The sequence below is a fragment of the Myotis lucifugus genome, unplaced genomic scaffold, assembly GCF_000147115.1.
Source record: "Myotis lucifugus unplaced genomic scaffold, Myoluc2.0 scaffold_39, whole genome shotgun sequence".
Classification (NCBI taxonomy): Eukaryota; Metazoa; Chordata; class Mammalia; order Chiroptera; family Vespertilionidae; genus Myotis; species Myotis lucifugus.
This window is the reverse complement of record NW_005871087.1, coordinates 1,524,009-1,546,168: the sequence shown is the minus strand read 5'-3', so window position 1 is coordinate 1,546,168 and position 22,160 is coordinate 1,524,009. Positions and strand designations below refer to the sequence as shown.

The window sequence follows — 22,160 nt, the reverse complement described above, 5'->3', positions numbered from 1 at the left end:
CATAGTCACAGGTTCCAGAGATTAGGTGTGGACATCTTTGGGGCTCAATCTGCTTACTGCAGCTCTCCTAAATCTCTTATATTTCCATACAATTTTCACAGAAAGTTTCTAATGCAATTGTTTTTTACATACAAAGAGCTGTAGATCAAGCACAGGCATTTAAATAAATATTTGTCAAATTACCTAATGCATGAATTGCACTTTATCTGGACTCTTTTTATGGCCCTTGATATTTGGTGTCTTGCAGCTGTTTGTATACAAATCTTGACTCCTTTTATGAATGACTGTGAGCATTGTGGGTAGGAATGTATCAAACCCACACTCTACACCAGCTTCTAGCATCATGTTTGACACACTGCAGAGCCTATTAAAGTATCCATATTTGCCATAAATTAGAGACATGGAATATCTACCACTCATCATGAAATATACTCTCTAATTCCCTGTCCCTTGTTCTTATTGAAAGTTCAATTCACAAGATATAATAGAGGATTCCAGGAAACAAATATGGTCCATGTATTCTTCTAGTGTCTGGAGCCTAGATTCCAGACCAAGCATGTCAAACTCGCAGCCCACGGACCACATGCCTCGTTTAAAAGCATGTGACCTGCCTGTCGCAAGTTTGACATGCTTGGTCCAGACCCTCTAAATCAGGGGTCCTCAAACTACGGCCCGCGGGCCATATGCAAATACAAATATTGTATTTGTTCCCGTTTTGGTTTTTTACTTCAAAATAAGATATATGCAGTGTGCATAGGAATTTGTTCATAGTTTTTTTTAAAACTATAGTCCGGCCCTTCAACGGTCTGAGGGACAGTGAACTGGCCCCCTGTTTAAAAAGTTTGAGGACCCCTGCTCTAAATTATGTCATTGAATTAAGTCAGAAAGCTGTATGCCTAGTCTACAAGCTTTGTACTCCTTAGAAAACTTATTTTTCTGAATTACATTTGCCATTAGCTCATTGACCTATATTTTAAAACATAATGGAAAACAGTACTATAACATTCAGTTTGTGCTAAAGAGATAATATTAAGAACAGAGTTCTCTACTAGTACATCATAAGGTATCTTTTCAATGAAAATCAGGAAAAATTCTCTCCATCCCCAGAAGTATGAATAACTATTCATTTCTTCAGCAACTATAATGTAAGAATCTGATTAAATTTCCCACTTTGCCTTGGGTACTAGAAAGAACACTTTTAGTGGCCAAACTTCTAGCAAGCAATATAAGATGATGTGTATTTTGGGCTTAAATATTAAGCTTACCCTTAAAAGGCAAAGTAGAAAGAGAAAAACAACTCCACTGGGTGCAAACTCCAGAGGGCAGATGCTATGTTTGTTTTATTCATGGCAAATAATGCACAATACAGGATGCAATAATAAAGAGAGGGACCCTAGAGGGAGGAAGGAAAAAAGACTACAGTGTCCGTAAAATCAATCAATCAATTAATTAATTGAGAAATTTAATGTGATTTTTGACTAAAGTTGACTTCTACTGTATGCTATTGATTCTGTTAAAAGACATTGAAACAGCCTGGCTGGTGTGGCTCAGTGCTTGAGTGCCCACCTATGAACCAAGAGGTCACGGGTTCAATTCCCAGTTGGGGCACCCACCCAGGTTACTTGCAGGCTCAATCCCCAGTAGGGGGCATGTAAGAGGCAGCCAGTCAGTGACTGTCTCTCATCATTAATATTTCTATCCCTTTCTCCCTCTCCCTTCCTCTCTCTGAAATCAATAAAAAACATATTTTTTAAAAAAAGAAAAGAAATTGGGACATCCATTAGCAGAGTAAGGTAGAAATTTTCATACTGATGTGGAAAAAGACAACACTGTGAATATAAATATGTACTATATAATCACAATTTTGTTTTGGGGGAAAAAAGTCTGTGTGAATATTTACATATTTTTCCCTAAAGACATAGTCATAGGTGCAGAGAGAAAATGAGGTGCTCTGAGTACTGTTCTACATTCCACACTTGGGACATCTTCTCACAAGAGTGACTATGAGAAGGAACTTTTACCATTTGCAACAGCATGGATGGAACTAGAGAACATTGTACTAAGCAAAATAAGCCAGTCAGAGAAAGATAAGCATCACATGATCTCACTCATATGTGGGATATAATGATCAACATAATTTGATGGGAGGGTGGGGGTAGAGAGCAACCAAAGGAGTTGTATGCATGCATATTAGCATACCAATGGACACAGACACTGGGAAGGTGGGGGCTTGCCCAGGGTGGGAATGGCTGCGGGGGATCAATTGGGGGGAAAGGAGACATGTAAAACTTTAGACAATAAAATAAATAAATAAAGCGACTATGGTACAATGAAATCCGGCATAAATTGATTTTTTTCTATGTTGCTAGTGGCAGCTTATGTTGGTAAACATATGGGTTGTCCGTTTAGCATTGCTTATCTGAAGCCATAAAGATGTTCATAACCTTTGATCAATTATTCCACACATGGCCTGTTATCTTAAGGAAATTGCTCCAATGAAGAACAAAGGTCCAGGCCCAAAGATATTCATCATTATAACAATCCAAACCAAGTGGGAGTAAAATATTGAAATATCTTCTTTTTTCTTAACTTTTCTGTCAGTTGGATGATATTTGAAGCGGATCCTAGAGCTTGTTAATCACTTTAAAGTATTAAAAATAAATAACAGTCTTATTTGGGTTATTAAAATGTTTAATACAATCTAAATCAAAACTTTAACCTCATTTAACTAAAACTCTTGATCTTATCTGAGCTTAGAAACCTGTAATGAAGACTGAGAAGCAGCCGAGGGCTGGGGATAAGGAGATAGCTTTTTCTATATTTTGTTTTACTTTCTTCCCTACTTCCCCGCTCAGCATGGGGACCGGGAGAAGAGAGGAGAGGTAAAGACGGTGAAAAGTCTTACTCGAACAATGTAAATGTGGGGTCAGAGCCCTCTGTGTGTTACAGATACCTGAATACTAGTAGCCCTTTCTCCTTAGTCCCTTTTGTGGAGGAAATGCCTCACTTGGGGGCCTCCCTACACTGTTCCAGTTAAGCACAGATTCTTAGTTTTCGGTAGACCTCTTGGTAGGATCTTTTAAATTGAACGCAAGGCCAGTTACCTTCCGAGGACCACCATTGTCCCACCCACAGCTGAAAGCACTCTTAATGCTCGGACTTCAACGGAAGGTATAACTAGCCTCTCACCTTTATCTATTTCTGGGTGTGAACCAGACACCAGCCTCTCTTCTCCAACACAAGACACGCCTGCAGGAGTTCTACCGTGGACCCCCTCACATCACTTGAGTTGGGGGGTGGGGGGATGAGGCAAAACCAAAGCACTCTTTCAGCTCTCCCCAAAGAGAATCTCACTAGTAATATCCCCTAATTCCTCTGTCTTCCAATACATATAGAATAGGGGTGGGCCATAGGCTAGGTGGGGAGAGTTAGTTTTTTGGATCTCCCTTTAGGAAGGACCATGTGGGTAATCAGGCACCCCTCTGTAGATGCATGGACACTTAACAACACTCTTTTACCCCAGCTGCAGCTCTGAAAAAGGCATTCTGTGACACCACTTTATTCGCTTATTTACTACTTGTTAAAACCAATAAAATGTATTTCAGTAAACTTCAAACCACTTTCAACATTTTCTCAATACTATAATAGAAAACCTAGTTCTTTGCAGAAAAAAAATCAGCCTTCCAAGTTTTAAATGTGTGTAGTTGCTCATGCAAAATGCCTCTGATGGCTTATGTTATGATAGACTGGTTAGTCAAATCAAAATACAAATCTTCTACTACCTAGAGAGTATAATAGAATGGAAATAATTCATTCATAAGATTCTAATTTATAAACCAACTTCACTACTTTTAAAATACTACCCTAAGAATTATAATTCTATCAAGCTTTGATTTGAACAAATGTACAATCATTTAGACAACAGCTGTTACACTAAAAAAAAAAAATTCAAAATGTCTTTAGAAGAGTGACAGGAACATTATTAACATGATTGCCCTGGTTCAGCCCTTCAGAAGGAGGCTCTCCGAAGGCTGGCTCAGCCCTAGGAAATGCACACTTTGGCTATAGCTCTTGAACAAGAATCACACAGAAACCCCCTTGGTGGGCAGATGTTACTCGGCACTAATGGAGATTGAAGGGGCCAGGAAAATCCCCTGTGGGAAGTAATATCAAGAATTCGTACAGGTTTCCTGGAGAAGATGACAGATGAGGTTCTCCTCTTGTAACATACCCTATGGATCCATTCCCAGCATGCAACCTTCAACTGGATGAGGTGGACAAGAATAAAAAGCCTACACCAACTTCACTTTCAAGTAGTAGAGATGGATCAGGAGGACCTACATTACCAAAAGCATCTTCAGGATGGGTCCCACCAGATCCCATTTTTTTAAAGATATGGACCAATTTTTCCTTCTAAACAAGGCCCATTAAAACTTATAAATCTTGCTAGTGTAGAAAGATAGCCAGTGTCTGAAGCAGAAATGAAAATTGTGTCTTGTGCTTGTTAAGGAAGAGCTAGACCAGGATGTAGATGGCCTGGTAGACACTATGTCATCCTGGACACTAGATCCCAGGGAGATGACATCTGGTGATGCAGGGAAACACTGAACCCTGAATCTCTGAACCATCGTAGCTGGACATACCCCCTGCCTTGATGATGCACTGATCCAGAAGATTCCCTGGTTCTCATGGGCCTTGGCCACATGCTGCACTTAGATCATCGAGTCCTTGAGGATCCTTTTCTAAAATCTCCCAAGTTTATATCATCTGTGGTTAATTTTGGCCTTCCACATGAATTTACTATAATCAAGAGCAATAAGCTGGCTTCTCAGAGGACAAGTAAGTTCTTCCATTTCTTCTCCTAGAGCTTTGGCTTGATTTTTGGTTTGTTTGGTTTCGTATGTGTGTTTTGTTTTGGTAACCAGCTCTTCATGGCCTGGCTCATGTTTTTATCTGCTTTGAAATTCGTCTAAATTATTCTTCTTCCTCTGCAGGAAAATTTCCTGGGAGATTTCTTATTCTTGTCTTGACACAGTTTGGTCTTTGAGTATAGGCTGAAGCTTTGGAACCTCACTTAATCTTTGCATTTTCTGAATCCAACAATGCATTTCTGTTTGCTTGTTTGTTTATTTGGAGAATTGTGCTGTATAACCTGTTAGTGATTGTTTTTTCTTCTCCAGCTGCTTAAATATATATTTGGTTACTTTCTTCTTCAAGGGTTTAAAAGGAAACATTTAGTTTGACGGCATCCATCAGTTTTCTCAAAGCTCATATTGACTGGTCATCTAGGTGGTGTGCAATTTTATTAAAAGTTGACCTTTGATCTATAACATTCTTGAACGACAAAATGGAAAGTACACATAAAACACTTCTGCTTCATTCTGAGGTATATGATTATCTAACGTGAAAGCTTGTGTACAATTTGTTAAGTTACAAGCAGAACTAGCTGCTTTTTCCATTGAACACTATATTCACTTGAAATAAAAATTAATAAACTGTACAGACTTAGGTATTTAGTGGACAATTTTTTGAAAATAAAAAAGTAAGCCTGTCATTTCAAGGAAAAATAACTGACAGCATATATTTTGCCAATTCAAGGTGTCAAGTGAATATTGGAATTTGAGAAAAATTGTATCTATCACCATGAGCTTGACAGCTTCCCAATATTTAAAACCTTTTCTGATTAAATCAATGGCCTTATTAACAGACATGATATTTTTATATTTAATAATGAAATATGTCAACATTTGGAAGGCGTGAATAAGTCAGTAAACCAAAAATTTTCAAGTGACCTAATATGATATTGCAAAATCATGCATAGGTAAAAGATCTATATAAAGTGCAAGATAGACCAATGAATTTTAATGTAACGGAGTATGTCAATTTCATTGATATGATGTCAGATTCCACATTGCAACTACCCTTTAATAAACAATTGTCAAGTTTTAGTATAGTAACAAAGAATACCCACATGTATCTAAAATGGCTGTTAACATATTTCTCCCTTTTCCAACTACATCTTTGCACAAAACAGAATTTTCTTCATATATCTGAATTATAGCATTATACTGCAATATATTGAATGCAGCAGATATAAGAATCCAGCTATGTTCTATTAAGTTAGATCTTTTAAAAATTTACAAATCTATAAAATAATGTCAGTCTTCTCACTAATTTATAGGGGGGAGTTGGAGAAATTTGGCAATTTTTCATTAATATTTGTTATTTATTTTTAATGATAGGAGTTTATAATGAGTAATTGTATTATTATAACAAATGCAATAATGAATAAATACTATTCTTAACATTTCTCCATTTTAATTTCTGATACAGTAAATATCAATAAATATAACCTACATAAACAATGGCCATTTGGGGTCCTCAATAATTTTTATGACAGGACCCTTATGGGTCCTGTCACCAAAACTGAGAACTGTTGCTTTAGACTTTTCAACCATTTATTTTCTTTTAACTGTGTTTTTCACTCTATGCTTCATTGTTTTATGAAAGTAGTTTTGTGCTTTCCTGAAAATGGTCATGTTCATCCACACCTTTGATGTTGTCATTGGTTGTTTCTCATTCTTCTAGTACCACTTGGGATTGAATGGCTTTTGATCTATCTGTTAGTCACTAAGCATCCTTGTGATGCTCATCCTGGACATTTAGATTTCTCTATCCTCCATCCTTTTACTGACAAGTCTATCTTAACCTCGAGAAGGAACCTTTAAAGCTTTTTTATTATTTGCCTCCAGGCCCAGCATTTCTGATCCTTGTTCTCAAGACTGACCTCCTTCAAAAAGGACTCCATTGCTTCATAATCTCTCTTAATATACCCAAACTCAAAAAATTTTGCTTTTTAAAAATCTGGGGCAGAGTAAGTTATGCCAAGCTCTTTCTCCCAACATTTAAAAGTGGACTTTACCTACAAGAAAGCCTATGTCACCATCTCCCAGGTAGCAGGTGCATCACCAAGAGCTGGACCAGGACTCACACCTCCAAGCGGGGCCCTCAGCCCACACAGCATCTCCAGGAGCCATCGCCAGGCCCTCTGTGGCACCAGTGGTTACTAGAACAGCCTCAGCTTGTCAGGGCCCTACTGACCTCAAGAGACTACAGGGGCACTACAGAATGCTCCACTCAGAACGTAAGACAACATGTGCAGTGAGGCCTGTCTGACCGACCTTCAGCAGGGCCAGGACCACCAAGTTTTCTCAGGTAGGCGTTGTTGAGGGTTTTGGCCTGGGCTGTGCAACTAGATACAAATTTGAAATATGGCAACTTTGAAAGACATTCCCAGGTGACTGAAGTCAATCATAATCATCCTGAAAATTAGCAAGTCTATGAAAATGGCAGCAGCAGCAAAATATGCCCGAGCTGAAAGGAAGCTGCAATCAGCTCGAATGTGTGGAACAGGATCTTCAGCTTTGTATGAACAGGCTTGTGATAAGGTGCCTGCAAACAAGAAGAAAAATTGGTGCCTGCCAGTTTTACACACCTCCTTATCGGTATGTCCTCAGATAGAGTGCTTTGCAGTGCTACCCATTTCTTGCTTGCTAAACAGATGAAAAGTGAGCCCGGAAGGTATGGCTCAGTGATTGAGCATCAACCCATGAACCAAGAGGTCACTGGTTCAGTTCCTGGTCAGGGCACTTGCCCTGGTTGAGGGCTCTATCCCCAGTAGGGGGCATGTGGGAGGCAACCAATAGATGTTTCTCTCATTGATGTTTCTATCTTCCTATCTTTCTCCCTTCCTCTCTCTCTAAAAAAATCAATAAAATAAAATAAAATAATAAAGGGAGGTGGCTATGCTCACAGCAGCTGGGAAAGTTAAGATGGTTGGAATAGGTGATAAAATTAGGGGTATACTTCATAAGACTCATTCTGACCAGTTTCTGATCACCTTCAAAGAAGTGGGAAGAAAACCCCCTACTTTTGGAGATGTGTCAGTCATTGCCCTGGAACTACTAAATTCTGGATATGAACTTGATGAAGGATCTATCATCTTTAATCGATTCAGGTCTGTCATCTCCTACAAGACAAAAAAATAGCCCATCTTTTCTCTTCTCTTAATACCATTGTAAGTGCTGAGTGCACGAGTACCTATGACGACATTGATGCTGACATGCTGGAGAATTACCAGGAATACATCTGGCCAATATCACCTCCTATTCTCTGAAGGACTACACCACTAGTGAGCAAAATGCCAGCATGACGGCCATGGACAATGCGAGCAAGAATGCTTCTAAGGTGATCGACAAATTGACTTTGACCTTCAACCACATAGGCCAAGCTGTCAGCACAAAGGAGTTGATTGAAATCATCTCCAGTGCTGCAGCTCTGGATTAATGAAAATCAAGTTTCATCCTCAGACAAAGAGGTAAAGGAGGAAAACTCAGCCAGCTGATTTTGTTTTTACCTTGCTGCTGTGCTGGTCATAAGAAATTATTGGCCCATTGTTTAAATTACTGAAGACAGCAAGGTATTTATAAATTATCTTACAATAAACAGTTTACACTAAGAATAAAAAAATATATAAGCCAGTGCCTGGCAACAAGAACAGACCAGCAGTGGGAGGGAGATAGGGAAGGGAAGGGAAGAATATGACAGAACAGAGTTTTCCCACATTTTCTACATCATGGCACACCGATAAATCTGGTCACTGGGGGAAATGGTAGCCTCTTCATGGCTGAGGGGACAGACTCCTCCTGGCAGCTGGGAGGGCTGAGTGTCTACATCTTCCCACACGTTATTCCTCCTGGGATTGCTGAGCAACAGGAAGCCCTGCTGTACTAGTAAAGGGCTCTCCTGCTCATGTTATGAACCAACACTCCTACACCTTTCTCATAGTCCTGGAGGCATGATCCTGCCTGCAAAAGTGCCAGAGCTTTTGGTCAGTATGAGAATGTCCACATGTGTATGTGTGAGTTGGGAATAAAAAAGGCCTTACAAGTATTTTCTTTAGCTATCAACAGTAAAAGAATGTTCAACTACCTTACTAATAATTTAGAAAACTTGCAGTCTAATTGCATTTAGCCTTCTCTAATCTTTGTGCTCTTGTCATCATATAAGTTGCTTCTACATGTTACCCCACAATACATTTTATTGCTGTTTTAAAGAGCAAATAATCTTTTAAAGAACATATGTGTGTGTGGATATGTATATTATATACATTATTTCTGGTGACAAATCTGCCATTATTCTGTAAGTAATGTATCTTTTTCTTCAGGCTAATTTTACAAAATCCTTTTATTGCTGCTGTTCAGAAGTTGACTATGTTTGCCTATGATTTACTTTGAATTTATCCAGCTTGAGGTTCATTGAGATTCTTGGAGCTGTGGGTTGTTATATTTTATCAATTTGGGTAAATTCAAGGTCATTATCTCTTCAAATATTTCTTCCATTCCATTATCACTCTCCCCTCTTTCTAAGACTTCCACAGTACTTATAGTAGATCACTTCATATTCTCCCGAAGGTCTCAGCTGTTATTTTTGGTTTCCCATTCTTATTTTCCCTTTGTTTTCAGCTTGTATAATCTCTATTAACCTGTCTCCATATTCACTGATCCTTTCCTGCCTTTAAGTCTAGCAATTCAACTATTAAAATCAATTTTGATAGATATTTTCAGTTCTAGCATTCCCATTTGATTCCTTTTAACATTTTCCTTTTATTTTTTGGCTAAGATTCTAGACTTGTTTATGCTTTTCCACTAGATTCTTTAACAGATTTATAATAGCTATTTATAAGTTCCTGACTGCTAATTCCAACCTTTGTGTCATAGGTGGGTCAATTCCTTGGGCTGTTTTCCTCTGGCTTATAGGTCATATTTTCCTACTTTGTCTCATGGTTTATTTTTATTACTGTATGCAAAGGAACAGTAGAGACTGAAGTCAATAATATTTACCCTTGAAAAGAGCATGCCCATTCCTCCGTCAGGCTGCCAGTGCATGGTGGTGGGAGAGGGGCACAGGAATGAGACAATTTAATTTATGCTTGAGCTGAATTGGAGCCTTATTGGCAGCTCATTTAGTGAGATTTTGCTCAAATGCTTTGAGGGAAGGATCAGGGCTTTGCCTTCATCATGTCTTGGAATGTGAACATCAGGGACACTCCAGAGACCTCTCTGTGCTTTTCACCTCTCCATTCAGCTGCCAATTTGGTGTGTGTGTGTGTGTGTGTGTGTGTGGCGGGGCGGGGGGAGGGGGGGTGTTACTGAAGAGTTCTATTTGCTCTGACACTAATTTTTTCATGTTGTTTTTAAAAACTGGAAATTATTTTAATGCCCACTAAGAAGAATGGCTATATAAGTTATGGGGAAACCAATGCTGTACTATACTTGTACGCACTGATTTATAAAATCGTCCTGAGGAAGAGGTGAATGCTTAACCTATAATATTACATTTTTTAAAAAACACAGACTCTTAAGGTATAGCTAATAAAAATTATGCAAAAAACCACTAAATTTACATATGGACATGTACTAGAAAGAAGCCCCTAAAAATGAAACATTTGAACCATAAATATGGCAAAATTGTGAGCAGCTTTGTCTTAATTTTTTTGTTGTGCTTCCCATTAATAATGCCAATCAGATTGAGTATGTAGCAAAGAGTAAAATTCAGACAGATGTGAAATAACAATTCCTTCGTCTGCGAAAGATAGCCCAGAGCAGGAAGGGGCAGGCCCGCAGCCTCTTCTCCCCTAAGGCCCAAACAAAAAGAAACTTGTTTAAAATACAGCAAGAGGACTGGTGAGGAGCTGGAAGAAAGAGCCTTTAGACTGTCAAGGTTGTAAAATGAAGACTAAAATGAGAGAGCTGGAAAAGGGACTAAACTTAGAGAAACTCACAGGTGGCGCAGTCCAGTCCTACCCATCGTTTCTTCGTTAACTGACAGTGATGTGGTCCGACATCTCAGAGTAAACCATCCTCGTTGCCATCACTATTATTATAGACTGGAATTCGTTACTAAGAAAAGCTGTGAAATTTTTCCCCCGGAGGCCATTTAAAATCAGATGTAGACAACCACCTGTCTAAAATAATTCCGGTTCCATCCTGCCTAGAGGCAGGGGATTGAACTAAATGACCCCTGAAGGTCCTTCTAAACCCTATGACTTTGGATTCCTGTGCTGATAATACTGAGAAAGCCTCATTATCCAACTTCTTCCTAATCCGTGACTGTGTACTCTCTGCTTAAATATTTTTTCAGATTGGAAAGGGAAACTTCCTGCAAGCAGTCCTTCGCTTCTCCCCCTGACACTAGGCTGAAACTTCAGTATTGCAAGTATCACTGGGGAACATTTCTTAGTGGCAGTTGATTATTTTTTCTTGTACTGCCAGATGTCACTGTGCCTGGAGAATTCACTTAGCCGGGAAGGGGCAAAAGCTGCCGAGGGCAGAAACAACATGCCGGGGGCGCTGGGGATTGGCGGGGAGGGGTGTTGGGAGGGCAGAATTTATGAAAAGTCAGCAGATACAAAGCATTTTTTAATTAAAAATAAAAAACCTAGCCCTGGCCAGTGTGGTACAATGGTTAGAGCATCGGCCCATGGAACGAAGGGTCACGGGTTGGATTCCCAGGTGGGAGCCCATATCTGGGTTGCAGGTTCAATCCTCGGCCCTGACACACTTACTTGCCGGCGGCAACCAATCAATATGTCTCTCTCACATCAATGTTTCCCTCTCTCTCCCCCACCCCTTCCTTGCTTCTACTCTCTCTTTAAGAAAAAAAAAAGTCTAGTAAGCTGTAGTTGTATGTGCATGTGTTTAAATTGCTTTAGGATACACAAAAATTCACCAAACCAAAGCTATTGTTTGAGCACAGCAACCAAAAATGTTAATGATGCCCCCCCCAAATGCTTCATGAGAGATCACCCCCAGATGCCAGAAAGGAGGGGGAAGTGTCAGGAAAGGATGGTGGGGGAGATGTGTACACATCCACTCAGAATGGAAAGTTAGTGACCTAAAAAGGAACCAAACGAACTTGTATTTTGCCCCTGAGTTTCTGAGCTCTCTAATTTGTCAGTGATCACTTCTGGGGCTGCTCTGTGAGGACTGCCTCCTGCCATCCTTTGGAATGTGAGCTTCAGCCAGAGAAGAGATGAGGGCAGGAATTATTGAAAGCCCTGTTTCGGATCAGCATTAACAATTCATGGAACTCATTTCTGGTTCCACCTCAGGCATTGGGAAGGACACCTGCGTGCAGCAAGGGCTTGTTCAAAGTGTCTCCTAATCTGCTTTGAAATGCACAGTGGATGGGGGCCAACTCCAGGTCAACACCCTGTCCTCATTTAGTGAGCCGCACCGCTCTTCCCGGTAGAGGAAGTGAAAAACCAAGACTGACTGCTCACCCATCGAAGGCCTGCGGCAGCCCCTGAAGGGTGTTTTGAAATGAAAACTTCCAGAGCTGAGGGTTTGGAAACTTTGTCTTCTATTTAGGGCCAGTGGCTCACAAAATGGGGTGGGAAATGATCACCAAAAGTAATTTAGGTCAAGATGCATCAGAGGTTAAACTCACACCATTTAAATGTTCAGAATAGGGAATTTTAAACATTCATTAGGGATAGCCGATTTGGGAGAATGTGTTTCAATTTCAGATGAGGGGCAGGTAAGGAGGCCTTTTAGTCCACCAGGCTTCATGCATGTGAAGCCTGCATTCTACAGTCTGCCCATTCCTGTTCAATACCATTCTTCTGGCTTCTGCGATGCCAAACTCTCCTGGTTTCCTCCTCCCTCCCATCATCCCACTCCTCAGGGTCATTAGCAAGATCTTCCTCCTCAACTCATATTTGAATGTTGCCTCCAAAGGCTTGGTCCCAGGCCAGCATTTTTTCTCTCTGATGTGCTTTCTACCTCAACAATCTCACCCACACCCTCATTCCTCACCATCTCTACTCAGATGGCCACACATTTGATCTCCATCCAGACCTTTCTTCAAAGCCCCAGGCCCATCAGTACAGCTGCCGGTGGACAAGAGCCCCTCGGATGTCTCACAGGCACCTCCAACTCAGTGTGTCCCTAACTGACCTCCATCCCTTCCTCCAATGTCCTCCTTTCTCAGTGAATGTAGATCCATTTGCTCAATTTCAAAAGTGGGAACACTGGGAATCAGTCTTGAAACCTCCCGTCTGCCTCATCCCACAGCTACTCCATCTCCAAATTCTAAGTATCTCTCCTTCTCTTTCCTTCCACCGTCCAAGCTGCCAGCATCTCTGTCTTATTGACCAGTGTCTCTGCATCCATTCTGCCCCCTCCAGTTCATTCTGTACACATCAGCCAGGGGGATCTTCCTACACGGCAAAGCAATGCATTCTAATGCTTTTAGAGTAAAGATCGACAACATTATCGTGGCCCATAAAGCTGTGAAGTTGTGTCTTTGCACAATTCTACAGCCTCACCTCTACTTACCTTCCCATCTCCCACGCCCCCTCCCAGTTCCACTCTGCAAACCACACAGGGCTTTCATTTCCTCACGCTCACCCTGCTCTTCTCCACATCAGCACCTTCAAAAGCGTGGGGTTTTTTCTGCCTATACCTGCTTCCCCCATGAATCTGCCTAGCCAGTTTCTTTTCATCCTTGCAGTCTCAGCAGAATCATCACTTCCTCAGAGAAATCTTCTGCAATCCCCAATGCCAAGTCCAAACCTCCCCTTGTCCAGTTTCATAGTTCCCATAACTTTTTATTTTTGTAGGATTTATCATGCTTGCTGATTACTCTACTACTTAGTTGGTTTCTAACTTTTGCATTGGTGTTTCTCCAGTGCCTGTACCATACCACTCTGTCCTGCACATAGGATATACTCGATGAAGGTATATGAATGGATGAATGAATTAATAATAGAATAGAGATATAATCACACAAAATAAGATTAAGCCTATCTGTAGTTAAGTTACAATTTGTGTATTTCTATTTCTGTGAATTCAGTCACATACTCTCAGTTACTCATATTGGAATTAGTGATTAATTTAAATCTCCATGGCTTTTTCACATAACTGATGTCAAGTCAGGTATGCCTCTGTGCTCAGGGAATTTGTGTTTCATCTATATGTAAGGATATTATCTTTAAGAAAAAATATAATTTTTTAAACTAAATTCTGTCATCCAAGATATTAACTGTCTTCACCAGGTGTCATTTAAAAATACTATAGTCATGACTGGTACGTCTTTTTTCAAGTTGTTAATAAATGATCTCTTCATGTTCATACCACAAAACCCTCTTTCTCAGTGTGACAGGCACAACTGGTCAACTTATCCAATAGCCATTTCTCCCAACTTGTTTATTCCTTGCTCTCTCTTTACAGAGGCTATGAAAAACCAGAAACCCAATTTGTCAGCTTCCCTTGTGGCTAGTAGTGGCCAGTGAGCCACAAAGTGACATCTATGAAGAGGAAAGAATGTGGGGAGATATTCTGCTCCCATCTTAAAAGAAAAAGCAAGGTCAACATAAGATGTGCTCTCTTACCACTGATTAGAACATTGCTTCGACCTTCGAATGTGATGGTGATGCCTGGACCCATAGTAGCCAAATTGTGACCAAGAGGTGACAAGCATGAACACAGAGTTGATATGACACATATTTAAGTTTGAGAAGCACCACACTGTAAAATGTAGCATTTCATGGATCCACAGTGAGCATTTATACAATCCTACAATAGGACATGGTACATGGATAGTTCTTGTGCTCGTGTGAGCAATAAACTATTCAGTTAAGGAAATGTTCTGATCATAAAATGGTTTCCAAGTAAAATATATTTCTTAATATCAAGGAGTCTTTAATTATTCTTTTAAAAGATCCTATTAGATTTGTCTTTAACCTTTTCAAAAGCAGTGAATTTGAAATCAAGAGAAGATTAACTCCTTCCTTACCATATCATTATCAGAAAGGCATGGTCCAGCTCTCTTTCTGAGGCAGTCAGCATTATGAACATCACATCCAATGGGGACATCTCACCTCAAAGGAAGAGGTGCCAATAACTGGTTCACTAGATGGGGGAGGTAAGGTGTCTCTGGGGCATCTTTCCACACAAAACTTCCTTTTCTGGCTCACAGATGGGAACAATTGCTTATTTATACCATTTTTCCTTTCTCTTACACTCTTATTACTTATAAGAGGTCATTGTCATTATAATCAGATACAGCAGTTTCTCTCAATTTTTCATTTGCATGAATCACACCTGGGAATCTTGATAAAACACATATACTGATTTAATGGGTGAGATTCTGCATTTCTTTTTTTCCCAATATATTTTTATTGATTTCAGAGCAGAAGGTAGAGGGATAGAGAGACAGAAACATCAATGATGAGAAAGAATCATTGATTGGCTGCCTCCTGCATGCCCCACACTGGGGATTGAGCCTGCAACCTGGGTATATGCCCTGATCGGGAATTGAACCGTGACCTCCTGGCTCATAGGTCAACACTCAACCACTGAACTATGCCGGCCAGACAAGATTCTGCATTTCTAACAAGCTCTCAGGCAAGGCTGAGTCTACTGGTCTACAGATCACTCTTTGAGTAGCAAGGATCCTATATAATAAAAGGCTAATATGCAATCAAGCGAACGGCAGAACAACCAGTCACTATGATGCGCACTGACCATCAGGGGGCAGAAGCTCAATGCAGGAGCTGCCCCCTGGTGGTCAGTGCGCTCCCACAGGGGGAGCACCACTCAACCAGAAGCTGGGCTCATAGCTGCGGAGCACAGCGGCCGTGGCTGTAGCCTCTGCCTCCTCAGTGGCAACGCTAAGGATGTCCAACTGACAGCTTAGGCCCGCTGGGACATCCCTTGTTGGCTTCCGGTCTGCAAGAGGGCACAGGCTGGGCTGAGGGACCCCCCTGAGTGCATGAATCTCGTGCACCGGCCTCTAGTTTGTAGAATAACAGGATAAAGAATACAGGAGCTGTTTCAGAAGGACTCCTACATTTAGGTAATGAAGTCGCCACCCAGAGGAACAGTTCAAACTAAGCATTCAGGTTAAAAAAGAAAAGATGCCTATTTACTGGGAGCAGTGGATAAAGTGAGGAAAAAAAGAAAGGGGCACAGGATGTTCATCTCCCCCTCCCCCCCCCATCACTGCTCTACCCTTGTGTCCAGGGCAGGGCATCCTCACAATCTAGCTGTTCTTTCTGGGAATCTTCATGGTTGATGACAGGCATTTCCTCATGTGTGCATTCATTTAATAAATATTTACTGAGCAATGATTATATGCCAAGGGGGTCAACTCGAGTCTCAGAGCATCATCTGAACAAGCAGAAGGTCACCGTCATGGTCCCACACTTTGGCTAGGTGTTAGTGTCGTATAGTGTTCCCTTCCATCCCTTCTGTCCATCAGAGCTCTGGCTCACTTCCAGGGCATTACCCTGGAGGTAGGATCTTACTTCTCATTGGTTTGTTTAATAGTTTTGAGATACAGGGGCTCATTTATATTAGCCTCACGTGCTTTACCCCGCAGGAGACGATGTTCTCTAGTTGGGGAGATGTTTTGTCCACGGGTGCGTCACAGACATCTGCCTCCTCTATTTACTTACAGAGCTAGTGTTCAGCATTTCATCTCTCAACGCAAAATCACTCTATTAGCCAGGTATCAGTGACAGGAAAACTATCTTTGATTTACTGTACCCTCTAAGCCCAAACATTCTCAATCTCCTAAGTGAAAGATTAAATGTGCATCTTCCTTTATTATACCTCAAGGCAAAATAAACTTTTGTAAATTCCACATACATAAGCTGACCCTGGCTCTTCTTTCTACAACCCCCACAAAAGAACATTAAGAAACTGTTAGGAACACTTCTATTCAAGAGAAGTCGAGAGACCATCAAGGCCCTGGGTAAACTGAACATAATTTTCCAAGTCACAAATCAAGGATATGCCTGGGGCCCTGGCCTGGTGACTCAGTTGGTGTACACCAAAAAGGTTACAGGTTCAATTCCCAGTCAGGGCACATACCCAGGTTGCAGGTTAGATCCCCTGTGGGAGCGCATATGGGAGGCAATTGATGAATGTTTCTCTCTCTCATCTCTCTCTCTTTCTGTCTCTGGCTCTCTCTGCCTGTATCTCTATCTAAAAAAAACAATAAAAACAAATCTTCTGGTGAGGATTTTTTTAAAAAGAAAAATTTAAAACACTTATGGGGACAAAGGAATAGAAAATTTAAGAATGAGGCTTGTCTTAAAATGTCTCAAGCATATATTCATCTTGGCTCTGGTAGCAAAAGTGTTCTAGAGGTGACACAGAAAGGGGAAAAAAGACAAAGGGACAGAAAAAAAAAACAAAAACAGACATGATATGCTTCATAACGATATCATTTGAGATAAGCTAGATCAGCTTTCTCAATCTATTTTTCATTATCACCTCCCCCAGAAGTCTTTTTAGATAGTTTGTTCTTACTCCCCCACGAAATTTTAATGCCACAGACTTAGCTGAGTTCTTGCCAGAATTAACCATCAGAGACACTTCCCCTTTCCCACCACCCTGTCCAATGTCCAGTCCATTCATACCCCACTGCAGACACTGTCGCCACAAACACCACATCCCCTCTTCTCTAACTACCACTTCAGCTCCCCAACTGGAGATCAAAAACCAGCAAAAGGAAGTCAGAAGGCTAAGATGCTGTCTCCTAGAGAAACTTTTTAGATTGCAAAATAGTTCAACTGCCAGTACCTTTGGGGAACACAGGTGAACTAGTTGCAAATATTAACACATAAACCAGGGTCCTCTTCTAGATGAAACAAAGTAAGTGCTTAATAAATACCTTATTGATAAGGAAATGCATGGTTGGATAGATGAGTAAACAAAAAGAAGCAGGTGTGACCCATTTTCCAAAGTCCTCAATAACCCGTTTTCGCCTTTATTGTTGTTTTCCTTATCTGGATGAGGACCAGTGGCGCTTGCCTTCCTCTCATATCATGTTCCCATCTTAGCTTAACAACAAGCTCTGTTTCCTTGTGGTCCCATCGTTGCCTGGACAACTGGGATCGGAGTACCTGTGTTTATTACTCCACTTCCTCTTTCCTTCCTCTCTTAATTGCAGGCAAGGCCTCGTCACTTGGCCCCTTCTCTAGATTGTCCTGTACCCTGTTTGACCTGTAACTACGTAGGTTTCATGCTAACCCTCCCCAAATTCTTCAGATGAAAGGACCTTGTGACATAAACACATTGACTGTGAAACAATGACATTGATAAACAGAAAGTACCTGGATATGGTCATAACATGCCAGAAACATGTGCACACAGAATTGTACAGATTCAGCCAGGAATTGGTATGGGTTTGCTGGTTTCTCATTTGAAAATACACTAACGAAGCAGGTGTTTGGTGGTAGGTACTATTCACCTTTCCACATAGAGTTACGTGATGGGGCACTCCTGATGCAAGTGTCACAAATGCTCTTGAAAACTATAAACTATGAACAAGAAAAATCAACCAGTGGTTCATATGTAGGCAGTTCAAGTGTCCAAGTGGAAGCTTGTCACTTTCTAACCAAAATATCTACTTGAAAATAAGAAAATGTCATTGAACCCCTCTAGGGACAGGATCAAGGGCTAGGGTGAGGATGTGGGAATGGGAGCTAGTTCTACAAAGGGATGGAGTGAATGAAAAGTACCTTTGGGGGAAGGAGAGAAAGAAGATGTTCCCTTTGTTCCCAGGAAAGTTTTAGTCAGAAATTCTAGAACCAAGCTTCAGAAAGGGCAACATGGACTTGCTTTGGACACAAATCAAATATCATGAATGCACCCAATGTCCATCTGGGTTGTCTATATCCTGGACCATGTTATTCCTTGTTACTTGCTTCAGATAGATATATCATAGATTTCTATTCCCACCTCTATTAAACCGATATTCTATTTTTAAAAAAAACATTTTTATTTATTTCAGAGAGGAAGGTTGATAGAAACATAAATGATGAGAGAGAATCATCCCACTGCTTATAGAGCCTGCAACACCCGGCACGTGCCCTGCCCGGGAATCGAACCATGACCTCCTGGTTCATAGGTCAACACTCAACCACTCAGCCACACAGGCCGGGCTAAACTTATATTCTTGACAAACAACATAATGGAGAGGAGAAAGTGCAAAAGACATAGAATGAAAAAAAGCTTACTTTGCCTTTTCAGTGGAGGCAGCATATCCACTGCTCTGCACCTATTCATTGAGCATGATGTGAGACAGGCACTAACCTCAGCACTAGGGCTATGAGTGTGGACAACACAGTCATGATCCCTCTTCTCATGCGGGTAACATTCTAATGGAGAAATAGAGGCAACGAGCAAGGAAATGTATAGATGAATGAAGCAACTTCATGTGGTAATAAATGCTGGAAAGAAAGTATGACAGGATAAGGTAATTTTTGTTTTAATTAAATGAGAGTTGGAGGTTACTTTAGATAGAGTGGTCAGGTGAGATTTTTCTAGGGTAGTGTCATTTGAAGTGAGACCTAAATAATGAGAAAGGGAATAATAAGTATAGATACCCTGGGGCCGTAAAAACCTTAGGGCATTCCAGGAACAGAAAGAAGGCTATGTGCATGGGAAAGGGAAGAGGGTGATGACAGCAGATGAAGTTGGAACAGTAAGTTGACTCTAGATCCTGTGGGCCCTTAAAGACCAAGGTTAAAAGTTTGAATTTCTGAATATATGTATAGTGTGGTTGTCCCAAGTCAGACTGAGGAGAGCCAACCAGGAAAAGTGGGTTCCAGTATCCTGAGTGCAGTCCTCCGGAAAAAGAGCTGCAGTTCGTAACTATTGGAAGCAAAAGCACAGTGAAGCGCGCGCGCGCGCACACACACACACACACACACACACACACACCAATAAAATCAGATCCTAGAGGACTGGACAGAATACCTATATTACCCATTACACAGCCTAACTGAAATATATAGTTTCAAAATAAATACTCCCTATGTGATCTCAGTGTTCTCATCTATAGAATGTACACAAGTACTGACCTTATGAAGTTATTCCAAAGATTTAAATCATGACAATGCACTTAAAATTCTAACACAATGCCTAGCATATAAAAGGCACTCAATAAAATTTTTTCACCTAATCAGGCATTCCAAAATTGCTGCACCAATCTAATGGAATATTTTCCCACTTACTGCCTTCTCCATACTCTTATGAGATCATGAAAGCTTCACCAATTTCTATAAGTATAATAGCTTTATAATAAGGTCAGTTGGCAAGCTAGAGGATTATCCTCAGAACTTTCAAAGAGAAATATAACTGCATTCCCACCTAATTACACATCAAGACATTCTTAAGAATCTCTCTTCCCTCTGGGGAGGACTAGGAAGTTTCTTAATAACAACCAAGGAATGTCATTAGCTATCATAAATAGATTTAGCAATCACAGATGTCCAAAAGACTTCAATCAACTTTTTTATATTCAGATCCATTATGGGTGATAATAGCCTTGTGGCGGCTTCATGGATTCTTGGATTTATTTCACTGCTTGACAATTGTACTTCAAATGCTATCCTACTTCCTAATAATGAAGGCACAGGTTCACTTCAGCAGAGTTTTATTTGAACTTGATTGCAGTACCCAATGTCAAAGAATCTCTATTTAGCACTCAATGCAACTTTGAACATTTAATCGTGCTCACATGTCTTTCATCATCCCACTTCCCAGCACCTACATTTTGAGCCATTTCTAAGTTGGCCTATTTCTTTCTATCCATTACAATGAGCTTACAACAAGCAAAGGATGACCTGAAATATGAGAATTATTAGTCAAACTCAATAATATAGAGAGAGCAAGATAACAGCTCAGAGTCTGGTTGAAAAGGAGAGCAATATATCCCACTCCTTAAAATCAACACAGTCTATTTAGATGGAAATTAAGGGGTCTTGCCTGATAGATTGTTTGTGAAAAGTAGTTGTCTCAAACTTCAAATAAAGATGGATTATCCTCCGAGGTCTTCTCCCCTTCCTTGCCACACCCCCCTGAAATTCTAGTAAAGAAATAAAAGATTGTGTTAACCCAAAAGGACAAGTAGAGTGGAAGAAGGGAATGCAAAGGGATGGAACTACAGATGGGACTGAAAACAGAGCATTCATAAACCACATAATGAACTGTAAGAAGTTCCTCTTTCTTCTTCTACTGGCCCCAAAAATGACAATAGCCAGGTAACTTAATATTTTTTCATTCCACTTCAGGCTGAAAGCTGAACTACTAGTATATAGAGATAAAAATGTTTTGAGACATATGAAGTTCTTCAATAAAAATACCCCCTCATGACCTCATTACCACCAGTGGGAAGGCCTCTGCCCTGGAAAGCACAGCTTCCTGACTCCTTTCTAATGCTTTACTCTCAATTATATATGGAAAGCCAAAGATCACAGCATAAAAGACACCAAAAAAAAAAAACACGAAGAAAGAAAAGTAGAATCTAAAGGCAATAGAGACAACAAATAGAGAAGAAAAATTTGAAATATCAATAGCATATATCTTAGAAAGCTAAGAGAAGATATTTCCATTTATGAGATCACAATAAGATGCTAGCAAAAAGTATCAATCAAATAAAGAGCTATCATTTTAAATTTAACTGAAATTTAAAATTTGATGGAAAAAGCTAGGTGATAAACTTAAGGAACTTACCTAGATAGTAGAATAATAGAACTTACCCAGAAAGTAGAACTATTTTCCAGACATGGTGAATGGGAAGGATAATAAAACAAAATTAGATAATCATTCCAAGAAGCCCAATATCTGATTAATATGAATTCCAGAAAGAAATAACAGAGGAAAGGAATGGGTAAAATTATCACAGTACAGGAAAGTAGCCCATAACTGAAGACATGAGTCTCTAGTTTTTTAAGTGACAAATACAATGGATAATAATAAGACTCACCCGCAGTCATGTCATGATGAAAAATCAGAACATCTGGAATAAATGAAGACTAATTTTCTAAGAGAGAGAAAATAATATCACATACAAATATCAGAAAAAAAGAATGGCAACAGTAGATACCTCCAAATTCCACGAGTCATCATTCTTAATCTAAAATTCTGTGTTAAGTTAATCAAGTACAAGGAGGAAATAGACATTTGCAAACATGAAAATGTTGAAATAAACAACCCCCCACATGCATCTTTTTGATGGGAGGCTACTAAATTATATACTTCAATAAAAGAAAGAGGAGGCTGTGGGCTCTAGAAAGGCCA

The 22,160-nt window shown here is 40.2% G+C and overlaps 1 pseudogene; it reads left to right on the top strand.

Moving 5' to 3' along the window:
* The first annotated feature begins 7,262 nt into the window (after positions 1-7,262).
* Positions 7,263-8,377, top strand: LOC102420005 (annotated as a pseudogene).
* Positions 8,378-22,160: the final 13,783 nt, after the last annotated feature.